General features: G+C 38.9%; 1 protein-coding gene across 1 annotated transcript in view; it reads right to left on the bottom strand.

The window, feature by feature from the left end:
- The window catches only part of RAP1B (RAP1B, member of RAS oncogene family), a 44,826-nt gene extending 28,630 nt beyond the window's left edge, over window positions 1–16,196 (bottom strand). The window contains exon 1 of the mRNA XM_081822033.1: window positions 16,036–16,196. The gene's annotated coding sequence lies outside the window, so the exon portion shown is untranslated. The remainder of the gene's footprint in view (window positions 1–16,035) is intronic.
- Between the last annotated feature and the right edge of the window lie 1,325 nt (window positions 16,197–17,521).

The raw sequence follows: 17,521 nt of genomic DNA, 5'->3' as shown, positions 1-17,521 counted from the left end.
AACAAAAACCTTTAATGAGATGATAAAAACTAAAATTAAGAGGTCAGAAACCATATACCGCATAGAGGAAGAAATTGCAAGCGACTGACAAAAGATAGTAAGACAATAAGTAATTTTAGCTTTCTTTTATAAGACTGCATGAATACTGTGTACCTACCATGGGCAGACAGAGCAGGTATCAGATGCATACATTCAAGGCTCTCTATTTTTCACGACAGAATATTAACTTTGCTATCACACCACGTGGTATCCAAAGCATACTGAGATTACTTTTAGTTAATATCACTTCCACACAACATGGCACCACTTAGCACATTTGCCCAAGATCTCACTTATATTGACAAATGAGGCAGATTTATGGGACAGGCCATACTTTTTGGATCTGTCCACATGCATAAAAAAATACTCAGTTAAGACTTAAATATCTCAGGGGACTGGATGGCTCAGTGGGTTAAACATCTCACTCTTAATTTTGGCTCAGCTCATGATCTCAGGGTTGTAAGAGGCTCTGCACTGGGCATGGAGCCTGCTTAAGATTTTTGCTCTCTCTCCCTCTTCCTTGCCACCGCGCCCCCCCCCCCGCCCGCCCTCTTTCTCTTAAAAAAAAAAAAAAAGACTTAAATATCTCATGGCGAGAGATATGTGTAAAGTTAATTGCTGCATAACCAGCACTTAACACAGTTGGAATATAGAAGGCAATTATTTGTTGAATGAATCAAAACCAGTTTCTTGCCCTAGAGGAGGGGCTGGGAAACTCTAGACCTCAGGCCAAATCCCATTTACTGCCTGTTTTTTTGTAATTAAAGTTTTGTTGGAACACTGCCATGCAACTGCATATTGTTTATGGTTGCTCTGGTAGAGATGAATGGTTGTGACAGAGACTGTATGGTCCTCAAAGGCTAAAAATTTATTATTTGGCCCTTTACAGAAAAAGCTTACTGATATCTACCCTAAAGGCTAGAACCTGGAAGAAATAAGGATAGTCTTGTCTATTTATTCACAGGTGGCAAATGGGTTTTAGCTCAAACACCAATGCAAAATATAAATGGCTGCCTGGAGTGCAGTGTTAAGAATGATTCTGAGACCAACTCTGGTCCCAAAGGGAAAGAGCATAGTTCTCAATTATCAATGACTACTGTGGTTTAGGGGAAGGAGAAATAGGGTTTTAACTCTAAAAACATTTAAAAACTTTCACCGTAGAATACTTTGAATCTTAAATAACTAGCAGTGTTGTCTGATAGTTTTACAAAGATGATTAACTGCAAAATAATATACAAAGCCCCCCCCCCCCCCCGCAAGGAATCACTGAGAATGGTTTGCCTGAATGCTGAAGACTATCTACCAAAAAACAATGCTTTGGGTTCCAGCACAGTTGATGTTGCTCATTTTTATAATATTCACTCATTCACTCCATATTCATTGATGATTCACTTAGTCACCAGATTCAGTTGTTTAAAACTATTCCTGAGGATAACTAAACAGTGTTATGAGGGGAACCTATGGCAAGAAGGTAAGTCCCCAACATGCCCTAAAACTCCATCAAGCTTTATATATAAAACTGTAAAGAAGGGGGACGCCTGGGTGGCTCAGTCATTAAGTGTCTGCCTTCGGCTCAGGTCATGATCCCAGGGTCCTGGGAGTGAGCCCCACATTGGGCTCCCTGCTTGGCTGGGAGTCTGCTTCTCCCTCTCCCACTCCCCCTGCTTGTGTTCCCTCTCTCGCTGTCTCGCTCTCTGTCAAATAAATAAAACCTTAAAAAAAAAAAACTTGTAAAGAAGGGCATGTTGGGTAAAGTACTTTTACATTAGAAGCTAAATCTATTAAATTTGCCCACTTTGATTCTGGAAGTAGTTAATAAAGTAAACAGTTTCACATTGAAGGATTCATGCTACTGGAGCTCTGCAAAGTTTCCCTTTAGATTTTAGAAAATTCCTTTGTGTGCTGGACCAACCTCAAGTACTCGCGCCCTAGCTGCAAGGGAGGCCAGGAAAGCTAGTACCTGGCATTTTTACTTTCTACAAAGCAAGGTTGTTAACCAAGATTCACTTAGACATGTCTTGTCAGACACGGGTAAGTCTTTACAAAAATAAATGTGAACACACACATCCATACATCTATATAAGACATTTTGTGGCAGATATTATGTTTCTGTTAGATACAGTCTGGTCCGTATGGGCCACACCCTAGCATGACAGGAAGTTAAGGAGCCATGCATGGGATATCTGAAGAGGTGACAAAATCACTCCTGGGAATGGTGGGAAGGAAGGTCTCAAAAGTCAGATCAAATTTAAATCTCAAGACACAGAAGCTTAGGAAAGCTAAGTGGTATCACAGCAGTGGTCATCAGTAACATCTCTCATCATAGTAGGGATTGTATGTGTTTGTGTGTGTGCACATTAAGTTTTTAAAAGTACCTCTGGAAGACTCTGATAACACCTCCCTGTTCCTCCTAAAGACCCTAAGACCTATATTCCTAGCAAAGAAAGGTCAGGGTTCACCCCTGACCATCATATTCATCATTTTGCCTTCAAATAACCATCCCCCAATTTAGTAAAGAAAGAGAAAGTCTCTGTTGTTCCTCAGGTCTGCAGAAATCAGATTCTTCAGTAATTTAAATAACCTGCTCTGAATGTCTTCCACAAGTCACAGAAAGCGATACAACCACTTCAAAGGGATGACTGTTATCGGGGGTAAGAATGCTAACCATGTATTTTTCTGTTGCAAGCTGAAGCCTATCTTCTCCAAGTTTCCTGATTTATCATTCCAAAATTTAACACTAACACCAAAGGTGCTCAATAATGTTTTCTGAATAGGCTGCAGAATGAGATAACTATATTAACCAGAAATATCCCTCTTAGGGAAAATATCTGCTTTTATATATTTCAAGCAAATACTCTATGAAGTACAGTTTATGACCTGTTAGGGCAAAAGTAAAAGACATCAGAAGTGAGGCACTTACAGTGCTAGCAGGTAAATTAGAATTTATGGGTAAAAATTCCAGAATAAACCACACCTGTTTTCATAAATGGAAGAACACCACAAATATTTCTTTTAATATAAATACTCAGATTTTACAAAACACCGCCTTCCACAAGGATGGGGGGGGACATTCTTTAAAACATAATTTTACAATCTGTTTCAACATAAGGCTGAATTCAGAAATAAACAGAATTAGTGTCTTCCATGACAGAAGGAATAAATGACTACAAAAAATATTTTATTTCATTTTACTGTTAACCTCCTAACTAGGATTAAATGACAAAGCTTAATATGATTGCCCCAAATGCATTTGAAACCATAATAAGAATGCCATGACTTAGATTGTGGGTTCATAATTTGCATGACTAAATTAAATTCTAAATGAAATTTCAAGGCCAGGACATTCCTAATGGAAAATTCCCTAGTAAACCTGCCAAAAGTTCAGAGGAGAAAAATTAACCAACTAACAAAAAAACAGTGGAAGCAGAGGTACTTCCCATAATTTTCTCTGGTAATTTTAGTATCTCAATCTAAGCAGCAGTTTATGCTAGCTGCTTAATGCTGACACTGGCTTATACAACTAACTGTCTTATGAAGTTATTTTTGACTAATTTAAGTTCTTCCTTTTACACTTTACCATGTTCAGTTTGTTCAAAGACGCTCAGTGACCGAATAAAATAAAGGCCATTCAGAAAAATAAAATGCATGCTACACTTCAAAGCCCCAAATAATGCTTGTATTTGGCTTTCTCATACATTACTGCACTTAACTTGCGTAATTAGTAGGTAAGTACTTTTTAAAAAAAAAGTCACTTCAGAACTTGCCTGTCTTGGCAATTCTATAAAATAGAAGTCACTATCCAAAAAATAGCATATACATGTTTGCATTCTTGGAAATTAGTATGTACCAAACGAATGGATTAAAAGCAACGAGAACCAAAGTTTGGGTGTTAATTAGGCTATCGGAATAAGGACAGCATATGGGGAAACCACAAAAGTGGGCAGGCACTTTCTGTAATCAATTCTGAGTTTCAAAGAAGCATCTTCAGATATTTCCTTCCATGTCAAAAATAAGTGATTCCACCAAGAATTTTTAGAGATTATCTTAGTCCTATAATATTCCTATCCCAATCTTCTATTGTACTCTAACTTACAATGAAATGTATTATGTAATTCTTAGAAACCTTATGAACTGGAAGACAAACCACATATCTTAAAAGACTTAAAAAAATCTATTAAGAAATTGTGGCTAAAATATGAACTCTGAATCATTAAACATTTAAAAAAACCATTTATTATGTTTCAGGCACCAATACACACAGTTGAATCTTCACTATTTCCAAACATTTAACTGGACTCCTAGGAATTAGGTGGTTTTCCCTATAGACTCATCAGCCTAAACAGTGCATTCCATCCTTAATCTGTGTCAAAAAGAATTCCTTGGCAGAGACTATTTTTAAGCTAATTGCTTCAAAGTAACATTTTCAGACCCTGATGTCCTCCCCAAAGACACAAAGCAATAAAGAGTAAAGCCTTTCCAACAATTTCAGATCCATTTCTCATAGTATAATTTTTTTACACAGCAAAACTTCACTTAAGCACTATGATGAGGCTATTTATAGTTTTTATTCATCCCATTTAGTGACTACCCATGTTTCACTTTAGAAATATTGATTACTTACTAAAATTCAAAACAAATCTTTCCACAAAATTCTGAATTCCAAAGTACCCGAGACCAAGAATTTTAAGGGGACCTATAATCCATTTCATAAACATCTACTGTAGCAAAACACTCCTTTGAACATACTTTGCATTTTCTAATTTTTGTAGTTGCCCACCCTGATTCACTATTAGTCTAAAACTTACATACTCTTGATATCATGTACAGATCCCACCTCATTTATAATTTCTTCTTTGACTACTAGAGCCTAAGACTTCTCACTATTCCTCTGACTCTATAAGCACTCACCTGTATCACTCATTTGGGTATCAATTATTATTTTAAACTGCTATTTAAATTTCATACTAACTTTTCATGTCTTTGCTAAAAACCTTTTGTGCATAATTACTCAATTTAATCCTAACATACAGTAACTGAGAGTAATTAGCTCTCAAAAACATGCAGTCAGGGGCGCCTGGGTGGCTCAGTTGGTTAAGCGACTGCCTTCGGCTCAGGTCATGATCCTGGAGTCCCGGGATCGAGTCCCGCATCGGGCTCCCTGCTCAGCGGGGAGTCTGCCTCTCCCTCTGACTCTCCCCCTCTCATGCTCTCTCTATCACTATCTCTCTCAATAAATAAATAAAAAATCTTAAACAAACAAACAAAAAAAACATGCAGTCAGATGAATGAGTCCTCCAGAGACAAAAGCTCTAAATAATGAGGAATTATAGTTGGAAATAGATATAACACGTTAAAAAATTAGTGTTAAGTAGCCTATGATGGGAACTGATAAAGAAATCATTGAACACCTTATGTATTCTTTTCATTAAAATAAAAAATGTTGGGCACTATGTGCCAGTTATTTGGCTAAGCATTTGAGATTGTGGTGGCAAAGTGACACTGTATTCCTGCTCTCTTGAAACAAACAGTTTAGAGGGCAAGAGAGAATAAATGGATAAATGTAATTATTGATTGTGGTAAGAATTATGAAGATAATAAAGGGGCTGCTCCTTTATATAAGGTGATCAGGAGAAACTTCCCTGTAAATGTACATCTGAGCCAGAGATCTAATGATACTTAGGCAGAACTGCAGACAGCTGGGGAAAGATCGTGCTAGAGAGTAGTTGTAAACACCCAATCTCAAAAGATGGTAAAGGCGGGTGCCTGAGTGGCTAAATCGGTTAAGCGTCTGTCTTCGGCACAGGTCATGATCCTGGGGTTCTGGGACCAGCCCCACATCAGTCTCTCTGCTCAGCAGGGAGTCTGCTTTTCCCTCTGTGCCTCACCCCACTGGTACTCTCTATCAAATAAATAAATAAACAAAATAAAAAAAAATGATGGTAAAGGGCTTGTTGGGTTAAGCTCAGAAGAAGTCCAATATGGGTAGAGCTTAGTGAACAATGGAGAGATAAAGTTGTGAAGTAAGCAAGAACTGGATCTGGCTTTTATTTTAAGCCAATGGGGTGGGCTGGAGGGTAGCTTGGACTGGAGGGTATTATATGATCTGATTTACATTTTTAAAAGATGATTTTTAAAATCTAGGTGGAGACTGAAGTAGAGGAGGACAAGAATGGAAACGAGTTAGGAAGGTCCTGAAGGAGTCCAAACAAGAGATGACTGGCTTAAACAAGGTAAGTATCACAGAAACACAGGATTTCAGAGTTCAAAAAGACCTAAACAGCCATTTCATCAAACTGGCTTATGTAAAGATAAGTCCTGAGAGAGAGAGAGAGACATTAACTTGTTAGAGGTTTTACAGCCAGTGCCAGAGAGAGAACTGAAGCCTGGGACAAAGCCTGGGACAACTGAAGCCTGAAGCCAGTTCAAAGTTATCGTCACTAAGCCATGATACTTAATAGGGTGGAATCCAAGGTCTAGCAACTACTGAAAACTAGCACATCATTTCTCAAATTTACCCCTCATGCTCAAAGGAATCAGCTAAAATTTACCAGGAAAATAAGTGTCCAATTTAAGCACTGAAGGTTCAGAGAAAAGTGTGTAAGAGTCTGTTGGGCAGTAAAAGTAAACGTACTCTCGAGTTACACTGCTTAGTGATGAAAACTTTTACTTTAACCCCATTATCTCGCAATAGATAATACCAATTTATCTTCTACCCAGGACCATTTCTTGGGAGACAAGATTTATCAATCACTAAAGCATCACAACTGCTTTTCCAAGTGTTTATCATTCCTGTTAACCTGAACTCTAAAGTGAGTGCAGTAACAGGTTTGCTCATTAGAAAGAGAACTTCTTAATCATCATCCTTATTCTTTTCTGCTCGACTTCCTGCCCCTCCCACCTCTCTACTGCCTATTATCACCATCATCACTTTCATGTAAACAATAGAAAAATGTTATGAATGCTCTTCTGTCCTTAAAAGCTTGCACATCCTGTCTGCTCTTTATTGAAGGATGATGAAGTAAGGTGACAGGACTCTTGGAAGAAAGAAAGCTTAAATGTAAAAAATCTAAAATAGAGGAAGTTACAATTTTTTCAGCTAGCAACTAAAGCTGAATAAGCAACAGCCAGTGGCAACCTTGTGACTAATTTGGATGTCCTGAACATAAAATATGATCTCCGTCTGTTCCCTAATTCAGAACAGGCAGAACAGCTGACCAGGTAATTGTTTAATATAGAGAGAACTCAAGTTTCCTATTAAATTCCCTCCCTCACTGTGGGATTAGCTCATGTAGGCAGGAGTTCCATAATGCTTATTCCTCAAAGCTACCCCAAAGTTAGCATTTTTACACTTACTCCTCTTAACCACTCCACTCCAGGCCTCTGCCTCTTCTGTCAATGCTATTCTTTCAACCGGTAGAACTCAGACTCACTACTTTCTTCACGGAACACACTCATTTTATTACCTCTAGGGGAATAACTGGCACTAAATTTCCAAGAAAGTACAGTATAATCTACAATTTACTTATCTTCTTTCATAATCTGAAACTTATTACTTGAACTGAATGGTTAGCCTAAAAATCCTTTAAAATTTGGAACTATCCTATGACAAAAGGTTTATAAAAATAGTTGTTAACAAGGATTGCTACGGTTGTTCTCGAACAAGCATGAACAAGAAACCGCTTTCTCCCAAAAGGTAAAGAACATTATAATTTGTTTTAAAAATATCTACTAAAGGTAGACAACACAGCAAATACTCAGGTCAAAGAGACATTATTAAACCTGAAATGGGAAAAAGTCCATAGCTTTACTACAGGAAAGCTACAAAATATCCTAAACTCATGAAAGTCAACAATTAAAAACTTTTTTAAGGTTATGTCAAAATTTGGGCACCCATGCAATCTATGTGAATGAGTTATCAGATATACAAGTATTAAAACCAAGAAATAGGCTTAAAAAATAACAATCACCTAATTTATTACAATGATCAAAAGGTGAATGGAATGCTCAAGGAGACGACTATTAAAATAGTCAATCTAGGGGGTGCCTTGGTGGCCTAGTCGGTTAGGCCTCCGACTCCTGGTTTTGGCTCAGGTTATGATCTCCAGGTCGTGAAACTGAGCCCTGTGTAGGGCTCAATGCTCAGCACCGAGTCTGCTTGAGATTCTCTCTCTTCTCTCTCTGCCCCTCCCACTCTTGCTCACCCACACTCTCTCTAAAATAAATACATCTTAAAAGTCAACCTAAAATGACTATGTATTAGTAAGAGATTTCAAGATGAAGTGCATGAAAATACTGCTTCACATATATCTCTGGTTCCTATTCTTATCTTCCCCTCCAGCAAAAATCAAATAAATCAAAGATGTTATACACTGAGAGCAAAGCATGGAAAAACTAGTATTCAAAAAAGTGAATTATAAGCACACAGCTGGGGATATTTTAGTAGCCTTTTCAGATAAATGTGGATATTCTCCTTTGATACTACACCAAAACTTAACAACTGGTTGCAATATACTGGAATGGAAAACCTTACCAATAAACTTTAGGTCTGTTTTAACATTAAAATCCATAGGTCTAGCTAGAACTTAGGAAGGATTTCTTATGCATGCCTGATTTTGTAACATCATGCACTTGGTCACTTGGAAAATACTTGTACAAAGAGTTATGCAGATCTTCAAATATTGCCACATTATATATTATTTTTAAAAAACTATGTTCATTAACATCACCAGTATCATCAGAAAAATTTTCTAAATATTGGGAAGCTGTCAAGAGCACAGTGGCTGATACAAATTTTCCAAAAATCTAATTTTCATTTGAAAACTAGAACTTTATCACTGACCATAAATAGTGTTGATCTTTTCCTAAAAAGAAACAGGCTCATTTTGTTTATTTTCAAGAAAATGTCAGCTTAATACCCAAGTCTGAATAACTCTGAATAGTTTTTCAGGCATTCAAGTAAAAAAAAGTATTCATGAAGAAAGTGGCTGGTTGAGCTTGCAACTGCAATAATTACACAAATGCTTTTCCTATAAGACAACCATTTTACCCTCAATAGGACAGGAAAATAGTGTTTGAAGCATACTTTCCATTTTGTCATACTATATTGAAATAATATGTATAAGAGCCAAGATTTGATAAAAAAAATTTTTTTTTTTTAACTTCAACAAGTGCATTTAGGTGAAAGTTTTTTGTTTTTTAATGCATGGCAGTGAAGAATACAATGATACAGCGTGGTGCTCTGACTTGATTTGTTCTAAGATGCCGAAAATTTTACTCACCACCGCTTTTGTTACCATTAGTACAAATGTCCACGCAGTGAAAAAGGCAAAGAACATCTCAGTATTATTGTAAAAATAGTTTTGTATTTGCAGATTCCTGAAAATGTCCAGGCAATCCCCAGGATTCCTTGGAGTGTATTTTGAAAACCCCTGGGCTAGACAATCTGTTAAGCTATTCACAATCACAATTATTCTTTCTTAGTCCTTATTCACGCCTTAATATAAATAACTTCAATTGGGAGAAGCGATGCTACAGAGAAATAAAAGTTTTATAGAACAATAACTAATACTACATTAGTATACTCTTTTTTTTTTTTTAAAGATTTTTTTTTTTTTTATTCATGAGAGAGCGAGAGAGAAAGGCAGAGGGAGAAGCAGGCTCCCAAGGAGCAGGGAGCCCGATGCGGGACTCGATCCCAGGACCCTGAGATCATGACCTGAGCCGAAGGCAGACGCTTAACCATCTGAGCCACCCAGGCGCCCTAGTATACTCTTTTATAATCATTTATAGATAATACTCCACTTAATCCTCAAGAACTCTAAGTATATGCCACTGTTCCCACTGAGGAACCGAGGAGGTAGGAAAGGTTCAGAAAAGGAGGTACAAATTTTGCCTAAAAATTCATTGTACTGGTGTGATTATATATGACATTAATTTTTTCCTTTATATTTTTCTGTGTTCTAAACACTTTAGTAAGAAAATTCAAAAGACATACATTTAAAAACTCAGCCAGTCTTACCAATACAAACTCAATGCAGTATCTCAAGTTGCACAATTTCAAAAGAAGAAAACACACGTATTTATATACTTCATCCCTATCCTTCTTTATTATCTGTACAGTACAGAATTCAAGATTACCCAGGGATTCCTGAGTTTTGTTATCAAGGAGCATAACCATAACTTATCAATCTTAGGTAGCAGCTATAACTTTGCTAGCATTATGTAGTAATAGTAAGTCTCACTGTAACCTTAAAACACAAGCCAACAGCTGGATGCAATATGCATACCACTTTGACATCCAGAACCTACTAATTAGTTTATATTTAGTTTTTATTTATTTTTTTATTTTATTATTATTTTTTAATATTTTGTTTATTTATTTGACAGAGAGAGACACAGTGAGAGAGGGAACACAAGCAGGGGGAATGGGAGAGGGAGAAGCAGGCTTCCCGCGGAGCAGGGAGCCTGATGCGGGGCTCGATCCCATGACCCTGGGATCACGACCTGAGCTGAAGGCAGACGCTTAATGACTGAGCCACCCAGGCGCCCCTATTTAGTTTTTATTTTACTGAAATCCTCAGTCCCATTAACTGAGAACTTTCAGAAAGTCTCCTAATTTTTTTTAGAATAAAGTGACTTGAAAAAATATATTCCAATGTATAAACTTTAAAATATAAATTTTAGAAGACAAAGATAATTAGATTTTTATTTTACGTAACATTTTCCATTTCCTTTCCAGAAGCTTTTGCCAAAAACTACTATTAAATGGACAAAACAGATTTTCTTTCATCTTTTTTCTTTTCCACAAGGCAAAGAGGAAAGCAACAGGTAGAGGTAATCCACTATTGGGGCAATCAGTTCACTGTATATTTTCAAAATAAAGTTATTCAATGAAATGCTAAATTTTGAATATAAGAAAAAAAATCCATTTTATTAAAAGTACGTATTTACTGAAATAAATTTTCAAAGCAATACTGAAAAATTCAGCAAGATCTATAATGTGAAGATGATGTGATTCCAAGAAGTCAATAATTTAATGCAATCAAAATGATTTATAACTGATTTAAATAAATGCTCTCTTCCTTTAACATCTTTATTGAGTCTACTTGCACAACAGTTAAAAACACTGAATTCCTCACCACTGGAAAAGACTACCTAGCAAATTATCTCATGAGATCAGAATGGTTTAAATTTAAAAGGTCTCACTGGTTGTATGTATAAAATATATAAAGTATATAAAGGAACTTAACTACAAAATTATAAAATAGCGTAACTACAAGAGTAAGCTTTAGAAACCAACTCAATGTAAAATCCAAAATCAGAACACTAGATAATTTCTCTCTATGGCTAGAGAGACTGGGATACTTAATTTAAAAGTGAACATATATAGGGGCGCCTGGGTGGCTCAGTTGGTTAAGCGACTGCCTTCGGCTCAGGTCGCAATCCTGGAGTCCCGGGATCGAGTCCCGCATCGGGCTCCCTGCTCAGCGGGGAGTCTGCTTCTCCCTCTGACCCTCCTCCCTCTCATGCTCTCTTTCATTCTCTCTCTCTCAAATAAATAAATAAAATCTTTAAAAAAAATAAAAAAATACAAGTGAACATATATATATTTTTTAAGATTTTATTTATTTATTTGACAGACACAGCGAGAGAGGGAACACAAGCAAGGGGAGTAGGAGAGGGAGAAGCAGGCTTCCCGCCGAGCGGGGAGCCTGATGCGGGGCTTGATCCCAGGACCCTGGGATCATGACCTGAGCCGAAGGCAGATGTTTAATGACTGAGCCACCCAGGCACCCCTAAAAGTGAACGTATTTCTAGTACTCAAGTACCTCAAATACAATAAACTTTAATCATAGTTATATTCCAGAATATTGTTCTGTATAATAAAAACCAGATGGAATTTCTTCAGTTCATGTTGCAGATATTTTTTCTTTTGATAAGTAATTTAAATATTATTTAAAACATGGTACATTTCCCTAAATATTCATTTCTTTCTAAGTTTTAAGGCTCTTTGGAAACAGTTTAAAAATCTTGATCCTCTATTAATGCTGAGCAAAAATTCCTTCTAAATCGCTACTGAAATAATAATCAGTTGCTGTATACCCTAATTTGACTAACACTAGGAATAAACACACCAGTGTTAGGAAGTATGGAATAGTGGTATTTCTTTTTGTTTGTGGAACATTTTAAAAAGTGGTTTTAATTTTTTAAAGGCAGCATAACCTTTCTTCTTTAAAACAGGAATTCTATGACTAGAATCCAGTGTTCAACCAGGCTCAAAGTACAACAGATTATATATATAGAAAGCTAGTCTTTCCTGCAAATGGATAAACTCATTCTATTCTTTGTAGCTACTGCTTCCAATGTATTCATGAGATTTCCAAAGAATTAATAAATTAAAGACTTAAGTCCTCAAATGGTAATTAGTACCTTTGGATACTATTGCAAAATATCTAAGAACACTGAAAAATATTAGGCTTTCAGCACAAGTGTTTCAGCACATGGTACAGTACTCCTGTTTATTGAAAAATTTGTCCAATGTTACAATGAATCATTGCATCAGCCAAAATGTCTGTTCTTAACTTTTTCTATAAGAAATTCAACTTGAAAAGGCTAACAGTAAAAACTTCAGCCTAATCTCTAAGACTATGGAGTCCTCAAAAATGATAAGAGGGGAAAAATAATCAAGGCATTTATTTTAATCACAGCCTTATGTGGTCCCACAAAGTTTAAGATCAATCTTATCAAAGTTTTTCTATAGACTGAACATGTGACATCACTACCACAACAACAAAAAAAGCACTTTTGACTATTTAGTTCATACATACTAAACTATTCCTGGTCGTGTCAAATTTACACAGTACAGATCAATACCCACCCTCTTTATCAACACATACACAGGAACACATTATTTTAAGTCTAGGAAAATGACATGTGCGCTTTCAGTGAGATCTTGGTATTCAATAATAAAATCGTTTATTTAAAATTACACATTTGGGAAAAAAAATAACACCTGTGTAAAACAGCCAAATTTTCTCTGTATTCAGATCCAGTTTCACTGATTAATTTCACTCCCTTAACAAATATTCATCAAGTACCTACTACAAAAGTCAAAATTGAAAATGAGCAATTTCTCATCCAAATCTTAGACTTTATATTTAAAATATGTATAGTTAGTTACTATGTTATCAACCTCTCAACAGGCCTTCTACTAGTCTTGAATTACACTAGAAGATGCACTTAATATGGTATTTATGTACATGATCAAAGTTTTATGATTAATTCTTTATTACATCTCAACAGATACTCCTTACTTGATGGCCCCATACCATGGGGGTTCACTTCCCCTTTATATGGCTAAGAGAAAATACTGGAATTCTATATTGGAATTCTAATAAGGATAGTTTTGAGGATAAAATGAAAATCAATTTGTAATGTTACCTGGGTGGCTCAGTCATTAAGTGTCTGCCTTCTGCTCAGGTCATGATCCCAGAGTCCTGGGATCGAGCCCCGCATCGGGCTCCCTGCTTGGCCAGGAGCCTGCTTCTCCCTCTCCCCCTGCTTGTGTTCCCTCTCTAGCTCGCTCTCTCTGTCAAGTAAATAAATAAAATCTTAAAAAAAAAAAAAAAAAAAAAGGATTCCAAAGCCAATGTAGAAATGTTTCTTTTGAAGGAAGACAAAGTTCTCTTCAAATATTCTCAAATGTTCACTACAGTTATTTCTTAAGTCTAAATGCTAAACACTTGTTATCTGCACAGGCAAAGTTCTAGGAACTAAGAATACAATGGGAATGCAATGGTCCCTACCCTCATTATGCTTACATTTAACAAACTGGTATTATCTACGTGCAATGTACCATGCCAGTGCTTTGGGGCATACAAAGAAGACATCCTGTCCTTGGACTTTACAACTTAGTGAAATAGGTAACAAAAATCGTATGAATAATGATAACAGAACAGTAACAGAATGTTAGAAGTGATAGGTGTCACAGAAAGAAAGAGATGACTTTCATGGAGTGAAGCCTGGGGGTGTTATGGGGAGAATGCAAAAGACAAGAGTAATTGTTTTCATGCCCTCTATCACATTTTTAAATTAAGCCAGTTTATTATCGGGTTCTTCAGTTGTATTCTGATACCTGGCACATTAAAACTAAAATGGCTACAGGTGTTTTAAAAATTTACTTTGTGGCTTCCTCAGATAAGGCAACCTCACAATTTATTGAGAATGCCAAAGAAGAAAATCCAAGTGAAAACACTGTCATGCAGAGTTTAAAAGCAGGAAGGGCTCAAATAAGACCATCATTCAGGGCTCTCTGTCCTTAACCTTCCTTGAGTATCAATTTCCTTTCCTAAACCTGGGAATGTGGTTCTTCCACACTATTTGACTAAGGTACTAACATTTTGTGTATGATTGTTATCCTGTAAAAATGTAATTCACTATAAAAATACTCTATTTCTTTCTCCTGGTTCTCTATTACATACTGTCCTAAAAGTCAGCAAGGCCACTAACTAATCTTATCTTTTCCAGGCCTCAGTTTCCTCCTCCATAACATGAGACGGTGGGACTGGATGACCTAAATAGTCCCTTCCGGCCCTTAAAAAGTCCCATGACTCCATTATGACTCAAATACTATTCAAGAGTCAGCTTTGAGGAGAGATCGGAGTTTGAAATTAAATGAACGTCTCCCTTTTTTAGTTTCTAGCTAAGATAAGGTTTTGTTGCACAAGTCTAAGCAGCATTCTAATTACAAAAAAGAGTCAAAAATAAATTTGCGAGTTAGAAGCTTTAAGTTGTAAGCACTCGATATATATTAGATGCTACCAGCAAAACAAAAATCCAGTTAGACTGAATTAATCTTAAAATACTAAAATCACAATGTTAATTTAGTGTCAACTTTCTACCCCGTTAAAAATGTAATTTCCCGTTACTGTAATACAGAACTGCTTACGTTCCTTCCAAACAAGAGTTGCAGGGCAAAAATGTTTTGCTAAACTAATGGGGGGGGGGGGGTGGAGGGAAGGGGAAGCAAATCCTGTGCTTAAACTCGTAAGGATGATCTTTTCTCCAAAAGTCATCAGTGCTTTTCAGAAGAAAAATCCAAATGGCCCGGTTAATTGGGGTAATTTTAAATAAAACTCATGGTGCTGACAGTTTTAGGATTAGACACATCGAGATGGCGAAAAAGAGAAGACGACAAACTTCCTGGATTTTGTCTCCCTCTGTAAGAGAAAAGAGATTTCCTCCTGCTGACGAAGGGAAAGGCCCCTTTAACAGTTTTTCCCTACGCGGTGGTTCCTGCCAGACTAGGTGGGGCTCCCTCCCCTGCCTTCCTCCTGCCACTTCCCGCAACAAATGGAGCAAACCAGTCCCGTTTCAGGCAAACTTTTTCCCTGTCAGGCTGGAGCCTGCAGGGCGCCGGGGAGTGGTTTCCCCCGAACGCTCCTCGTCCTGGCTCGGGGCTGGGGGAAGCTGCGTCTTCTCAAAAGACAACTTTCTGGTTTCCGTTCTAACTTCCACCCACACCCAGGAGGGCACCGAGGTGGCCAGCGAGGGGGCTCCGGGGCGGGGGACGAGTGCTCCGGGGAGCCGGCGGGGGACGGCGGGCAGCAAGAGAGGCTGCGGCGGCCGCGGACAGGAGGGAGCGAGCGGGTGTGTGTGTGTGGGGGGGGTCCTCGGGCTCTCACTTCCTCCGCCATATTTCAGACATTTGACCCCTTCCGCAAAGCGCGCTGTTCCCCCGCGGAGGCGGCGGCGGCAGCGGCTGCTCGTCCCCGCCGGCCCGGAAGGCAGCGCGCTCGCCGGCCGGGCGCCGGGCCCTCGCACCACCTGCAGCGCGCCGTGAAGCCGCCGTCGCCGCCGCCAGGGTCCCTGACCGCCGCGCGCGCCCCGCCCGGCCCGCGCCGCACCCCACCCGCTCCCCTCAGCCGGCGCCCGGCCCCCGCCCCGCGCGGCCGCCGCCGCCGCTCCCCTCAGCGGCCACGCACGCACTCTGCGAACCTCTCACGCTGTCACCGGGTCCCCGCAGCCCGCGTCGCCCCGCGCCTCGCGCTCCCTCCGGGTCGCTGCTCCCGGCGCCACGGCGGTCCTGCCGCTGCCACCGCCGCCGCTCCGGCTGGTTTACACGCCTGACTCTGGGCGAGGTTTGGCGGTGTCGCCTTGACGTCAGGCGTTCAGCCTCGCTCTCGCTTCCGTCCGCGGGCGGGGCGCGCGAGTGCGCGGCCGGGGAAGGGGCGGGGCCGCGGGGCGGAGCGAGGGGAGTCGAGGGGCGGGGCCTTCGCGCCGCCGCAGCGCAGGCCGGACACACGCGGCCCCCTTCGCTGCGAGTTCTGGGCGGTGTTTCTCTCTCACCTCTAGAGCCCCTTTAGCTTCGCCTGGGCCACCTGGCTCAGGGCAGATGCGCGTGTCGACTTCCCTGACCTCAGCGGGTTACAGTGAGGCGAAGGGTTTAGAAACCCTCCGAAACTTAAAAGGTGCCTTTAATGCAAACTAATTCAGTCACCAACGCCACCCAACAATTGGTGCTCGCGTATTCCTTTGTGCTGGGGAAAGTGGCTGGGGAAGTAACAGAGCGTGCAGTTTCCACACACCTAGATCTCGCACGAAGGAAACCAGGCCAGGGACCTTCTATAGCTGAGGGTAATCATGGGTGGGGGCCAAATTGGGCACGGTCCTTTTCATTCTTGAACGGGTTTTTCTCTTGACAAGTATTTCATACACTGGTGTCTTAACCTCAGTGAAATCTTTCCAAATTACCCTTCCAAACTCAGTTAACAAATCCATGATCACAAACAACTTGGTACTCTGTACCTAAATCAACTATTTGTATGGATAAAATAAATTGCATATTTAAATGCACGACTCGGGCACTTTAAAGGGTTACTCATAGGTAGGTTTATGGTGAGACTACCGGGCAACAAAAAGCACTTTCTGTTCCAAAAATGCCTTGTTCCAAAAAGGGAGGGAACTTAACGAGGGAACTTAAATTATTAGAGAAAAGACTAAAATGCAACTACCCTTCGTACAAAACATCAGCTCTTTTATGAAACAAAGTTTTGATGAAAGAAGAGATTCGAAGAGAGAGCAAAATGCAAGGAAAAGTAGGGATTGGGAAGTAATTGAAAACTAACTTTTGCTTAGTTCAGCTTAACTTTATTCTTGAAATAAATTCTGGTGAACTTTGATGAACTTGGAAGATTAATAAAAAGTATGATTAATTTCACTCCTGTAAAGAATACTAGAAATTGAAAACTTAACCAAGTTAAAGAATAGATAAGCATGAATTATAATTATCCTAAGTTTTCTGTATGTAAGTGCTTTCTAGGTATCTCACAATTTAGGTTGATTGAATGTTACATATTTCTGCAATTTCTGTTTCCTTAGAAAACCCTTTTCTAATGGAAATTTCAAAGGCAAATTTCAGAGCAGTCTGTAGGAATTGTTTTTTTTTTTTTTTTTAAGATTTTATTTATTTATTTGAGAGAGA

Source organism: Leptonychotes weddellii, chromosome 5 (assembly GCF_054177405.1).
Source record: "Leptonychotes weddellii isolate Sample4059 chromosome 5, ASM5417740v2, whole genome shotgun sequence".
NCBI lineage: Eukaryota > Metazoa > Chordata > Mammalia > Carnivora > Phocidae > Leptonychotes > Leptonychotes weddellii.
The sequence above is the reverse complement of the archived record's forward strand: the minus strand, read 5'-3'. Positions and strand labels throughout refer to the sequence as shown.